We start from the raw sequence: 14,444 nt of genomic DNA on the forward strand, positions 1-14,444 counted from the left end.
ACCGGGCGCGGCCGCGCCGGCGGATGCGGCCGGGGCTCACGGGCGGGCGGGGGCCGCAGCAGGCCCACCCCCAAAGCACACGGGCAAGCGAGGCGCAACGCCGGGGAGACGGGGGGAGTCCACCCCGACCCCCTCGGGCGGGGTCGGAGGACCGTGAACCGGCGGGAGGGAGACCACGCCAACGGGGAGCGGCGGGAGACCGGACGGCGGCCGACCCCCGGGCGAGAAGCGGAGGATGAGGACGGGGCCCAACGTTCGACACGCGGCGCGACGCCCTCGCGCGGACAGGTGGAGGAGGAGGGGAGGAGGTCGACGAGCGACTTTGACCCCGCGAGGGGGGAGAGAGGGGGGCCGAGCCCGCGTCGGAAGGGAGGCCGGGCCTCGGGGCAGCGAGAGGGAGAGACACCGACCGGAGCCCCCACCGCCACACCGGGGACGCGCACACGGGTTCGACTCGGGCCGCCCAGGCCCCACCTGTTCCCGGCAGCTTTCCCCCGACGCACGCCTTCCCAGAGGACGGCGGGGCCGGACGGCCCCCCGCGCAGACGCACCCTCAGCCAACAGGCCCCACGGACCGGCGTGGGCGACAGCCACTAAAGCCTCTTTCTCCCACAGCCTCGCGGGGCGTCTTTCCCCCCGCACACGCCTCCAAGAGACCAGGCGAGACGCGCCGCCACGGCCGCGGCGGCCGGGACGCCCTTCAAACCGCAGCCCGCCCGCCGGGCGGCCCTTCCCCCCAGGCACCCCGCGACCGCCCCGGGACCCGTGCGCGCCCGGCCGGCTCGCAGAGGGCCCGGCAGCACGGCCGCGGGTCGGCCAGACGAGGAGCGAGAGAGAGCGGAACGCCGGCGGGCGGGGAGGGGGAGCGAACCGGCAGAACGAGGACCGTCGACGGCAGGGCGGGCCGCAGCGGCACCCCGCGGGAGACGCCTCAAGGGACCGGAGGCCGCTCGGGCGGCGACCGGGCACGCGAGCCAAGCCGGCGGGAATCACACTGCACCCAACCCGGAGCAGTCCCGCCACGCCCGCGGCACCGAGCCGACCCGAAACCAACGGACAACCCCCGGGAGCCCGAGGACGCCAGCCGACGCGAGAGCGAACCGAGGCAGACGCCGACGCCAACCGACGAAGACCCCCGCGTGGCAGCGGGTCCCAACGTCCGACGACGCGCTGGACGCGGCCGACCGCCGGTTCCCCCAAATAAGAAGTCCGCCCCCGAGAGCGAGGCCAACCCCGCGGTTCACGGACCCTCGAGAGCCCCGCGGAGGGGGAAGGGGGTAGGACGGCTCCCTGCGATCTCCACCGGCCGTGGGAACGCTGCCGTGGAAGGGGGGGACGAGGCGGCAACCGCAGACGCCCGAGAGCACGCGGCACGCACCACACGCGACACGACCTCGCCGCGAGAGTGGCCGGGACGTGGACGCGCGTGGGAGGGACGCACACGCGACGGAGGGCACGGGGGAAACGGAGGCGGGTGGGACCGGGAGCCCACCGCCGCCCTTCCAAACCCACCCGTCCCGCGACGACCCCTCGCGGTGAGGGGGGTACCGCGCACGCGGGCGTGTGCACGGCCCTTCCCCGCCACCTGCCACCAGAAACCCAATCTCCCCCACAAGCTCCGCACAGCGGCAGGTCGACAGAGCCCCGTCCCGCGTGATCCCTCCTCGTACTGAGCGGGGAGGCGCGGGTCGCGGTAGGCGAGAGAAGCAAACGCTGCGCGCAGAAGGCTGAGGCCAGGGCGGGCAGCCGAGGGGACCATCCGGGAGAAGCCCTCGGAGATCGTAGGCTTTCCGAAGATAGCTAGAGAAGGCAAATTCCTCACTGAGGGCGGGGACGAACCCAACACCGACGAGCAGCCATGGCTCCTGTGCACGCAACGGGAAACGAGCAACAGGCGCGGGACAGAACGGGAAGGACCACGCGCCAGCTGGTGGGGGGTCTGCGGTATCGGCAAAGGTCTCTTTCTCCGGGGTCTTCTGAGCATTCGCGGACCGGGGGGGACCTGCGACAGGTCCCCGCCGAGAGCCAGGCCTCTTCAAGGCGCACACAAAGGAGGAGCCTTGACTTGAGGGAGTCCGGTCTTTAAAAGGGCCAGCCGCGATCGCTCAGCACCACACCCTAACCGCGCAGGGCCCGCGGGTGAAGGCACCAAAAACATAGGCACGGGGTGGGCGCTCACCCAACGGAAGGAGCCTTTTAACCGCACACTCAACTCCTCGACCCCCTTTCTGTCACCGTGCAGAAAGCCGGCAACTAGGACAAGGGAAAGCGTAAAGGCACAAGCACCATGGAGCACAGGAGGCACGCCGGGGAGCGGGAAGCGCCACCGCCAACTCAGAAGCGGGCACCTTGGTGGTCAAAGCCCGGAACGCTCCAGGAGCACCGCAAGGCTCACACAAAGCAGGGCGCGTGCACACACCATTCGGGAAGGGTATGCACCGCAGCGGGTTCACCACCTTCTCCCGGCACGGGGGAAGAGGGCCGCGAAGCAGGAACGGCGTGGGGGCAAGCGCCCCCGACACGTCCACAGGGACACCGCGAACCACAGCAACAAGTGTGCGCGGGTCAGCGCTCGTGCCGGACAGCCGCACCCCTGACTTCCACACACCACCCTGCAAAGGAATGGGGAGGAGAGACGGAGGGGCCCGCTGGCAGAACGAGAAGAGCGGTCGCCATTCGCGCTGAATGACCATTCGCCATGAATGTCCGTCCCTCGCCTGGCGCGGCTTAGGCCCCGGCCCGAAGAGAACGCGGCAGCACCACATCGATCCAACGGGAGCGAGACACGCCATGCATCGGGAACAACGGGCGTGAGAGCTTTCTAACAACGCACTGGACGGGAATACGAGCGAGAAGAGCGAGAGAGAGCACGGGAAGAAAGCCGCTAACACTGCCACACACACAAAAAAAAAAAAAATTTACCCTTCGAGGCGAGAAAAGGAAGCGTTGCACTCGGGAGGCACGTGGCGTGGAAGAACGGACTCAACGGGCAGCGGAGGTTCGGGAACTCCTTCAAAAAAAAATAAAAAATAAAAAATAAAAATAAAAAAATAAAATCCCCTTCGAAGGAGAAAAGGTGCAACTCGGGAGGCACACAGCAGGAAAGAAAGGGACACACCACCAAGCAGCGGAGGTTCGGGAACTCCTTCCAAAAACAAAAAAAAAAACAAAAACAAAAAAAAACAAATAAAAAAACCGGTCGGCCGCAGAGGAGCACGCCAGGGGTCACTAGCACCAAACGGGAAAACCCTTCCAGTCGCACTCGGCACCAACGACTCCTACCGGTAACGGACGACAACCACCACGGGGAAATTGGGAACGCCTGACACGCGGGGATGGTTGTCAGCAAGCGCCACAGAGCAGTAGCAAGCAAGCACGGGAAAGCAGGAAGCGCGTACTCATGGGGGGACGCTAAGCTTCGAGCATCGAAGAGGCCCATGCGCAGAAGAAAGAGCTAGGGCTGGACAAGCAAACAGCCTTGGTGCAAGCCTCTTCCAACGTCCTTTAATGACAAAAAGTCAAAAGGACAGCGTGTCAGCATATATTCCAGGTACAATAAGGACAGATAGCAAAGATGAAAAGTGTAAAAGACACAGGGATAAACATGACAGGCCACACGGAACGTCTGGAAGTCATGTTCGGTGACGTGTCCCCAAGAGGTCCCCATGTAGAAAGAGAAACCGGACCGCAAAGGAACAACTGGTCGACCTTAGAACCCTGAGTGCTCACAGACCGAGGAGGCCATGGTAGATAGCCTGGAACACAGCTTCCCCTCGGCCTCAGAAGTCCATGCTCCCGCTGGCAGGGACCGGGGAGGATCCTGGAAAAAAATAAAGTCTCGGAGGCGCCCCTAGCCGGGACACCTCGGCTCGGAGGCCGGGACACAGCACCCTCGGCCTCAGAGGTCCAGGCTCCCGCTATCAGGGACCGAAGGGACTCCTGGAAAAGAAAAAAATCCGTGGCGCCACCTTAGCCGGGCCACCTCGGCTCGGAGGCCGGGGACACAGCACCCTCTCGGCCTCAAAAGTGTCTATGGTCCCGCTGGCTGGGACCGAAGGGACTCCTGGAAAAGAAAAAAAAAAAAACTCCGTGGCGCCCTAGCCGGGGCCACCTCGGCTCGGAGGCCGGGGACACAGCACCCCCTCGGCCTCAGAGGTCCAGGCTCCCGCTATCAGGGACCGAAGGACTCCTGGAAAAGAAAAAAAAAAAAAAAAACCCGTGGCGCCCCCTAGCCGGGCCACCTCGGCTCGGAGGCCGGGGACAGCACCCTCTCGGCCTTCAGAGGTCCAGGCTCCCGCTATCAGGGACCGAAGGGACTCCTGGAAAACCCGTGGCGCCCTCAGCCGGGCCACCTCGGCTCGGAGGCCGGGGACACAGCACCCTCTCGGCCTCAGAGGTCCAGGCTCCTGCCATCAGGGACCGAAGGACCTCCGTGGAAAAGAAAAAAAAAAAACTCCGTGGCGCCCCCTAGCCGGGCCACCGGCTCCGAGGCCGGGGACACAGCACCCTCTCGGCCTCAGAGGTCCAGGCTCCCGCTATCAGGGACCGAAGGGACTCCTGGAAAAGAAAAAAAAAAAAACTCCGTGGGCGCCCCTTTGCCACCACCCCCGGCCGGAGGCCGGGACACAGCACCTCCCCGGCCTCAGAGGTCCAGGCTCCCGCTATCAGGGACCGAAGGGACTCCTGGAAAAGAAAAAACTCCCGTGGCGCCCCCTAGCCGGGCCACCTCGGCTCGGAGGCCGGGGACACAGCACCCTCTCGGCCTCAGAGGTCCAGGCTCCCGCCGATTAGACCGAAGGGACTCCTGGAAAAGAAAATCCGTGGCGCCACCTAGCCGGGCCACCTCGGCTCGGAGGCCGGGGACACAGCACCCTCTCGGCCTCAAAAAGTGTCTATGGTCCCGCTGGCTGGGACCGAAGGGACTCCTGGAAAGAAAAAAAAAAAAAACTCCGTGGCGCCCCCTAGCCGGGCCACCTCGGCTCGGAGGCCGGGGACACAGCACCCTCTCGGCCTCAAAAGTGTCTATGGTCCCGCTGGCTGGGACCGGAGAGGAGGGAAGAAATAAAAAAAATAAAATAAAATAAAAAATTAAAAAAAAAAAAATTGGAAAAAAAAAAAAAAAAAAATCCGGGACGGGGCCCAAGCCTTCTGGTCGACCTCATCCAGCTGCCACCAACCCCTCCTTGTGTCCCAATAGGTCGTACAGCCACCCTCCTCCCCTGAAGTTCTCCAGGTACAACCTCCTAGCTAGAGATGGTCCCCAGACAGGACGGCTGTCGCGCACCCGCCTGCTTGCCTGTCACCCTCTCACCCTGGCCGGCTCACCACAGGCACTTCCCCGTCCTTTGTCACCAACCGGGGGACAGGAGCGTTGCGGAAACTTGTCGCCACTAGGTGTCGCCCGACAGCGATCTCGATCAAGCAAACCAATACAGACTGTCACGCGCCGCCGCCGCCACACACACTCATTCCGTCTCTCCGGAGTGACCTCCCTAGCTCAGGGGGACACTCACCCACGCACAACGGGGCAGGTACCCACCACTTCTCCCGAATGGCACAAACGGTCCCGGTTGTCCCGCCGGAACACAGTGAACGCTGGATGGACTCGGGGCCAACCTCTCAGGCACCCAGAAAAGGAAAGCAGGGACGGAGCGGTGAAAACAGGCCACCTCTAAGTGAAAGGACATGCACTCGAATCGGTTAACAATTAGCAAGGAACAGGCACAGTTAGGAAAAGGGAGCGTCCAAACTCCGTCGTGAGGGGAGGGTGGCTATGACCTCAGTTCCACACCATTTTTAAATGGCTCACTCATTTTTAAACCCCTCCACCGATCCCGATGGGGGAGGGGGGTTGTTGTTGTTCTCTGTTCCTCGCTGCCACTGCCAGCCGGCACTCACCAAACCACACACCTGCCACCCTCTTTGGAAGACTAAACACAGAGAGTAAATTAAAAGAATGGTGGAATGATGGTGGAATGGTTAAAATTCCCGTGATTTGTTTTCACTCTGATCAAAACATACTTATTTTGTGCATTTGCATTCCCTTGTTCACACGTGCCTCTGTGTGTGTGGTGGGGGGAGGGAGGGAGGGAGGGAGGGAGGGAGGGAGGGAGGGAGAAAGAGAGAGAGAGAGAGAGAGAGAGAGAGAGAGAGAGAGAGCCAATTTAAAAAATAAAAACATGGTTAAATACAGCCACTTTGGGAAGATTGCTAGAGAGAATGCAGTCCAGGAGTATGGAGGCCAGAGCTCTGGACGCTCTAGACCACAGGTCTCCCATCTCCCATATACCAGGCACCCAGCACCACCATCCCTACTTTGTTTGCTTGTGCGTTTGTTTGCTTGCTTGTTACATTAGTTTCATCCCAAGTTAATAATTATATATTTTTTTTCTATGCACGTATTTAGTTGTGGCAGGGGAACTCCTTCTTTAGGACAGGCAGACTTAGCTAGTTAGTTAGCCAGTCAAAAGTACGTAAAAAATTTATATCAACATAAATATCATTCACTAAGAAATCCTATCTGAAGAAAAAGAAAGAAAGGAAGAAAGAAGGAAGGAGGGAGGGAGGGAGGGAGAGAGAGAGAGAGAGAGAGAGAGAGAGAGAGAGAGAGAAAGAAAGAGAAAACGGGCAGACTTAGTTTTAGTGTTTTTGTTATTGTTTATTCAAGATATTGTTTCAGGGCTGGAGAGACGGGTTTCAGCTGTGAAGAGCACTGACTGCTCTTCCAGAGATCCTTAGTTCAAATCCAAGCAACCACATGGTGGCTCACAAATCCATCTGTAATGGAATCCTCTCCTTGTGTGTTGAAGACAGTGACAGTGTGCTCATAAAATAAATAAACAATAAAAAATATGTTTGAAGATTAAAGAAAAACTCTCTCTCTCTCTCTCTCTCTCTCTCTCACACACAAATAAACTCTGTAATAAAAATCAATGTGACTTCATGATCAAACTTCTATAGTCAATAGGACTAGAGAGAACACATGTCTGTAAAATAAAAGCAGAACCTTTTCTGCCTTGTTTTGTTTTGCCTCAAGGTACGTTTCTTTTGGTATAGCCCAGGCAGTCATGGAACTTGCTCCGTAGACTTATCTAGCCTCAAGCTCACAGAGGTCCACTCTGCCTGCCTCGCCACCCACACAGCTCTCTCTGCTGACTATATGTCTGCATGCCAGAAGAGGGCACCAGAACCTAGGAGGACACACCACATGGCTCCTGAGAATCCAGGTTTTGACTTTAAAAAAAAAAAAAAAAATTCTGACAGCATAGAGGGTAGATATCTGCCTGCCAGGCTCTTCTAGTGCTGTGGTTTAAGGTGGGGTAATAGCCATGTGAAGGAGACAAGGGGAGAGGAAAATCGATTGGATGAGTAGTGCTGCTGAGATTAAGGAACACACACACACACACACACACACACACACACACACACACACACAGAGAGAGAGACAGAGACAGAGACAGACAGAGACAGACAGAGACAGTAAGACAAAGAGACAGAGAGAGAGAGATGACAGAGGGACACACCGAGGGAAAGACATCAGGACCAGCTGAATTTCTCAAGAAAAGAAAAGAAGAGAAAGGAAAAAATGTTTTCTATATACACAAATCTGTATACATGATTTGTTATAGTGTCCCATTTGGGCACTTTGGATTCAACTGTGATGGTTGGCAGCCAGCTTGGCTGACACCTGACCTCACCAAGATGGAGGCAGCCGGCCATTAGCCCTGATGTTCCAGGTCACTTCTGTTTCTCCCTTTCCCAGCCTCTAGGGAAACAGAACTTAATTAAACTCAGTTTGCACGTGCAGAAAGGTGAAGAGGCACCCAAAAGCAGCCAGAAGCCTCAGACCATCCACAGCCACATGTTCTCCTTCTGCCTATATTACTTCTAAATGATCGTATTTATTTATTTATTTATTTATTTATTTATTTACTTACTTACTTCTACTTACTTACTTACTTACTTACTTTTTTTCTTTCTTTTTTTTCGGAGCTGGGGACAGAACCCAGGGCCTTGCACTTGCTAGGCAAGCGCTCTACCACTGAGCTAAATCCCCAACCCCTTACTTACTTACTTACTTACTTACTTACTTATTTTTGTCATACTTAAACAATCGTTCGTCCTTGAATTCCTCCTGTATGCCAGGTAGACTTAGTCAGTCAGTCAGTCAGTCAGTCAGTCAGTCATTTAGCCAGGTCAAAATAGTTAAACATAAATATCAATAAAATCAATAAAAATCAAATGCAAACCCAATAGACAGTAAGTAAAATCGAATAAACCAAAAGATACATCATAAGCACAGAGTTTCAGCCGGACATTGAAAAGCAGCAGTTACCGAAGCAGTCTCCTCCCACACCAACACACACACAGCTCGACCACCACCTTATCTGCACATTCAGCTCCTGCTTTCTAGAGTTACCAAGTTTATACACTACAGAGTTTAGCAAAGCAGGCCGGTTCACCGCACCCCCAGGGTCAGAGAACATGCTAGACCAGCTCTAGGGGATGGGCTGGGGGGCAGGGGAGGGTGGGAAGAGGGGAAACAAGACTTAGGTATTCTAGTTTTGTTCATTCAAGATTCCACTTCTCTCTGTTGTAGCCCTGATAGACAGACAGGCAGGCAGGAATATTTGTTTGTTTGGCTTGGGGTTTGGTCCATTTGTTGGTGGATTTTGTTTTGTTTTGTTTCATTTTGTTTTTCGGGAAGTGTGGTGACTTAGTGCCTACACAAGCCAAGGCAGGAAAAATAAATAAGTAAAGATCTCTGAAACACAAATCTGGGGTGGGCTCTAGCATGCCATGGACACACGCATGCACAGACGCACGCACGCACGCACGCACGCACGCACGCACGCATTGTAGACACGCACTCAAGGACACACTGGATTCTACAATGTTTGGTTTCTGAGTGTGTGTCATACAGAACCTGTCAGAATATGTAATGAACTCAGTAGTGACAGCAGAAACAACCCACAGAAGGCGGCCTTGCAATATTAAAATGGCAGGCTAGCCAGGTGACAGTTATCTTAACCAATCTGATGTAGGCCTCATTCACACGGCATCTAGGCTTTAACAGTTAATTGTATCTGTTTTATTTTCCTCTTAGGCCATCACATTGTTTTACCTAGACCTTTAACAGCCAGCAGCTACCAGCCTACAGCTACCAGTTTCTTTCTTTTCATAAAGAAACCCTGTCTGAAAAACTAGAGTGGAGACAAACAGATTAACAGATCTCTCTCTCTCTCTCTCTCTCTCTCTCGCTCTCGCTCTCTCGCTCTCTCGCTCTCTCGCTCTCTCGCTCTCTCGCTCTCTCGCTCTCTCGCTCTCGGCGCCTGTGTTTGTGTGTTCAACAGAGGAGGCAATGGCAGATAAATGTCTGCCCTTCCTCTGTAAGCCAGGCCACTCCATTACTGCCTTTCCTTTTTCTTAGTTTGTTTGGTTTATTCCAAGTTAATTGTATCTGTTTCTTTATTTTCCTCCTCATTTCTTTAGTTGAGTCAGGGGTCTTTGCACAAAAGCCCTGAAATCAGTACCTGGATCATCTGCAGCCTGCTCACAGAGCTGCCCACCGACCTTCACCTCTCAAGTGATGCAATCAAAGACATGCAGCACCACACCTGGCTTCTTTTCACATGTACATTTACTTTAGTTTCAATGCTCATTCAGGTCTGAGAGACGGGGGAGGGAAGGAGGGAAGAGAGACAGAGAGTGACAGAGAAACAGTTGACAGAGAGGGAGAATTGTAGGTTAATTATTGTTCCGTCTCCTCAATCACGGTCTACTGGTCGCCATCGTGGCAACCATGCTCCGCAACCCTACCTTCGGCAAGATCAAGCATAATGGCGGCACCATATAATTCCTGCTTAGTCGCACTGAACACTCCGGTCATCACTACCTGTGGAGAATTGTAAGGGGGCTCCTCTGGTCTAGAGAGTAGTACCCTTGAATGAAATGAGGATCACAGCAAGCATTATTTGTTTTGAGATATAAGATGTGGAAAGAACTATATGTGTGGATTTACAGACAGACAGACAGACAGACAGACATACAGACAGAGAGGACAGGATAGGACAGGACAGGACAGGACAGGACAGGCCAGGACAGGACAGGACAGGAGAAAAAAAACAAGAACACAAACAAAAACTCAAAATGGAAGTCCGGTTCCAAATAGTCTCTGTCTGCCCTGTCGCTCTAGTGTTGGTGGTCCAGGTTATAAAAGCTTATACATGGGTGGGTGCGGGAAGTGCTGCTGGGTGTTCAGTTCAGGTCCAAGATTATTGCGGGTAACTAGACAACAAAGAAAGCAGTTAGACTGACTTCAACAGTGTTCGTCTTCTGAGTGTGTTATCACACAGAAGAGCCTAACAGAATATGTAATGAATTTGGCAGCAACAGCAGAAACAACCAATGAGAAAGTGTCCTTATAATATTAGCAACTGCAACAAAATGGCAGACTAGCCAGCCAACAGTTCCCTAGCCATTAACTCATCTGACATAGGCCTTCTTCACGTTGCATCTAGATAGGTCTTCCTATCTTCCTCTCCAGTGCTGAGACCAAAGTGAGATCAAAGTCATGCATCACCATGGGTGCCTTCCTTTTCATTTCTTTTCTTTCATCCTAGGAAGTGAGTGTGTGTGTGTGTGTGTGTGTGTGTGTGTGTGTGTGTAAAGAGAGAGAGAAGGAGGGGGGGAGAGAGAGAGAGAGAGCTTTAGAGAGAGAGAGCTAGAGAGAGAGAGAGCTTTAAAATCAGCACTCAAGCCTTTTCTCTTCCTATCCCTATCCCAATCCCCCCCCCCAAACCAGCAGCAAAGCCACCAGCACTCGAGAGACAGAGGAAGATGAAATCTCTAGTCTGAGAAACAAGAGGAGGTAGATAAACATACCCCCTCTCTCCTTCATAATTTGTTAAAGTGTTCCCTTTGTGTTGTGTGGACTCTACTTTATTAAGCAAGTTTCACATCGTACTATCTCCAAAGAGGAGTCAACAGTCTCTTGGCGTGCAGGCAGTTGTTGCCTGCTTTAAATATTTTTTGGTGTGTTTGTTTGTTTGTTTGTTTGTTTGTTTGTTTGTTTGTTTCAAAACCGAGGGCCTGCCTGCATTCAACAGATCCAAACCCAGTTCTCAGAGGGGAAAATGGAGTCAAGTCCGAAGTCACTGGCATTTAGGTCATCGGCCATTGACAGTCATAGGAGATGGGAATATCGTCCTTTCTCCAATGGAGACTCACCTGGGTATGCATCAACCACATCTAAGGGCAGGCCTGGGTTAGTACGGGGTGGTGGATGGGGAGGAAGGATCTGGAAAGAGCTTTGCTATGGGAAACTATGATCAGAATGTTGCACAGAAAACAAAATTTGTATTTAAAAAGAAAAAAAAAAAGGCTATCCAAAAAATCTATCCAAAAATGAAAGGAAACAAAACAAAACAAAACAAAACAAAACAAAACCGACAGCAGAACTTTACTAACTGCAAATGCTCCATCTCCCTGTATCCAACCACTCCACTCCCAGATAGGTAGATGATAGTTTGCACTTCTGTCCCAGTTGGGTTAAGAAAAAGGGGAACCACCTCTGTGGAGAGCCATCTCTCCAGCCCTTGACAAGCTTTATTTAACTAAACATTAAACATGAATCAGAAACGCCAAACCCTGTACATATATGGTCCAGGATTCTTTACTTAGAAATCCCCGAGCTGGCAGGGCGAGGCTGGGAATTGAGAGGAGCAAAAGGGAGTCTGCCTCTTCCCCCAGGGTGTGCTATCAACTTCCCATTACCATTTCCAAACAGCTGGGTGTGAGTCTAACTAAGGTTTCCTTCAGTCAGACATTTGCCAGGAGCCGGAGCCCTGACAGGACAGCGAGAGCGATGATCAGACATCATTTCACAGTGAAATCATCACTCGCTGATTTGTAGGCAGAAAACTTAGAAAACTCTAACTCTAAAGAGGCACTGAAGCGTGCTAGGGCAGCAGCAGTACTTCCCCGACTGACCTTCAGGGACCCGCATATTCTCCAGCCCCGCCCCACCCCACCCTCTCAGTTAGCTCCCGGTTCACTCCTCTCCCCTCCCCCCACATACAGGGAGGAGGCCTTGTGTGTGTGTGTGGGGGGGGGGGGCGGCAGCGGGAAGATGCAACTCTCTCTTGAGAGAGAGTTCGGGTCTCCCAAACAAATACATAACTAGAAACTTCATTTATTTACTTTATTTCATCGAGCATACCGTGGAAGAGGGAAAAGGAACAGGGAAGCTAGGCCAACTGGTCGAGCTCCTCCTTTCGTTTTGTTTCAAAAAGGAAAGGAAAAGCCAAAGAACCCCTTTTTGGTGAAAGGAACAGAATGGTGAAAGTTGAAACATCGGCTCGCCACTTAATACTTTGGCTTTTAACAAAAGGGACAGCAGATCGACTTCCGAGTTGATTAAGAGAGAGAGAGAGAAAGAGAGAGAGAGAGAGAGAGAGAGAGAGAGAGAGAGAGAGAGAGAATAAAAACCACAAAAAACGTTTTGTCGACCAGCCTCCTTTTAAACCTCTGTTACACAGGAAGACTGGTCAACCTCATTCCCCCCTCCCCACTCACACACACACACCCCTCCCCCTCCACGGAGAGGTTTAATGAGAGAAGAAAGGTAGAAGAAGAGAGTAAAGGCCAGTCATGAGCACGTGGAGAGAATTTGGGAGGGGAATGGGGAGAGGGACAAAGGGGAAGAGGGGAAGAGAGGAAGAGCAAAAGAGCAAAGAGAGGAGCAAAGAGAGCCAACCTCATATTTTATTTTTTTTAAAGATTTATTTATTTTATTTATGCGTAAGAGTACACTGTAGCTATTTTCAGACACACCAGAAGAGAGCATCAGATCCCATTACAGATGGTTGTCAGCCACCTTGTGGTTGCTGGTAATTGAACTCAGGACCTCTGGGAGAAATTTGTGTGTGTGTGTGTGTGTGTGTGTGTGTGTGTGTGTGTGTGTGTGCCCGTTAGTTTAAAATCTGCTGTAGACCTCCCTTTTAATATCTGTTTAACAAATATTTTTACCATATTTAAATTTTATTTATTTTATTTTACTTAAAAATAATAATGAATAAAGAGTCAATGTGAATAAACAATAAAACAAAAATCAAGGTGATCGGGGTTGGGGATTTAGCTCAGTGGTAGAGCGCTTGCCTAGCAAGAGTAAGGCCCTGGGTTCGGTCCCCAGCTCCGAAAAAAAGAAAAAAGAAAAAAAAAAAAAATCAAGGTGATCAACAGATACCGACGACTGACATGGAAAAAAAGTTAATAGATCGCCATAAAAACAGAGTAAGTGCGATGTAAACAATAAAACAGATGGGATGGAGAGATGGCTCATGGCCAAGAGCACTGACCGCCGCCCTCCCAGAGGTCCTGAGTTCAAATCCCAGCAACCACATGGTGGCTCACAACCATCTGTAATGAGATCTGATGCCCTCTTCTGGTGTGTCTGAAGACAGCTACAGTGTACTCACATGCGTTAAATAAATAAATTAAAAAAAAAAAAAGAAAACAATAAAGCAGAAATTAAGACGAGGGACACAGAAGGACAAGGGAGATAAAACAATTAAATGTTAACAGACATAAAGTGGGAACGACGGGGTTGGGGATTTAGTTCTGTGGTAGAGTGCTTGCCTAGCAAAATGCAAGGTCTCGGGTTCAGTCCCCTCAGCTCTGAAAAAAGAAAAAAGAAAAAAGAAAAAAGAAAAAGCGGGAACGAGAGGAAGGGCAAATATAGACGACTGAAACGAAATGATGGAATAAATTTATAAAATAATAATAAAGTACGAGTAAATACGAATAAATGGCAAACTGGACTTTAATAAATGTTTAAATCAAGGTGAATGACAAATACAATTTAGACAAAAAGGTTTGAAAATGAAAAGAAATAGAAAGCATATATGAATCAATAACAAGACTGAAGTCACAATGGCCTTTGAAGTGACACGGACGACAAACGTGAAAAAAACATAAATGAAATAATTTCGACAGCCACGGACATTCACATGGTGTGTTGGGAAACACTGCAGTCTTTATTTGGCGAGTAAAAACGCCTCGGGGAACTCTGTACATAGGAGGCTGGGAGCATGAATCACTTATCTATCTATCTATCTATCTATCTATCTATCTATCTATCTATCTATCTTTTTTTTTTATTTTTCTCCCTTACATCTTCCCACCATACCATACGTTTCTCCTTATACAAATCCATAGATTTATATATGTTCTTAATTTCATTTTTTCCTCTGCCACACAGCCCCACCACACAGAACCTCTAGATCTCGGGATCCCCTTCTGCCAGCACCAGTGGCACAGCTCCCCAGAGAATTAACTCGATCCGAACATAAGCGCGACAAGAAATTAAAAGTTAAATCGAAGTGAAACCGAAAATGAAATTTTGGCCGAAAATAAAATAAAATGAAAGGTATAAGTTTTGTGAC

Source organism: Rattus norvegicus, chromosome 3 (assembly GCF_021556685.1).
Source record: "Rattus norvegicus strain SHRSP/BbbUtx chromosome 3, alternate assembly SHRSP_T2T, whole genome shotgun sequence".
In the NCBI taxonomy this organism is placed as follows: domain Eukaryota; kingdom Metazoa; phylum Chordata; class Mammalia; order Rodentia; family Muridae; genus Rattus; species Rattus norvegicus.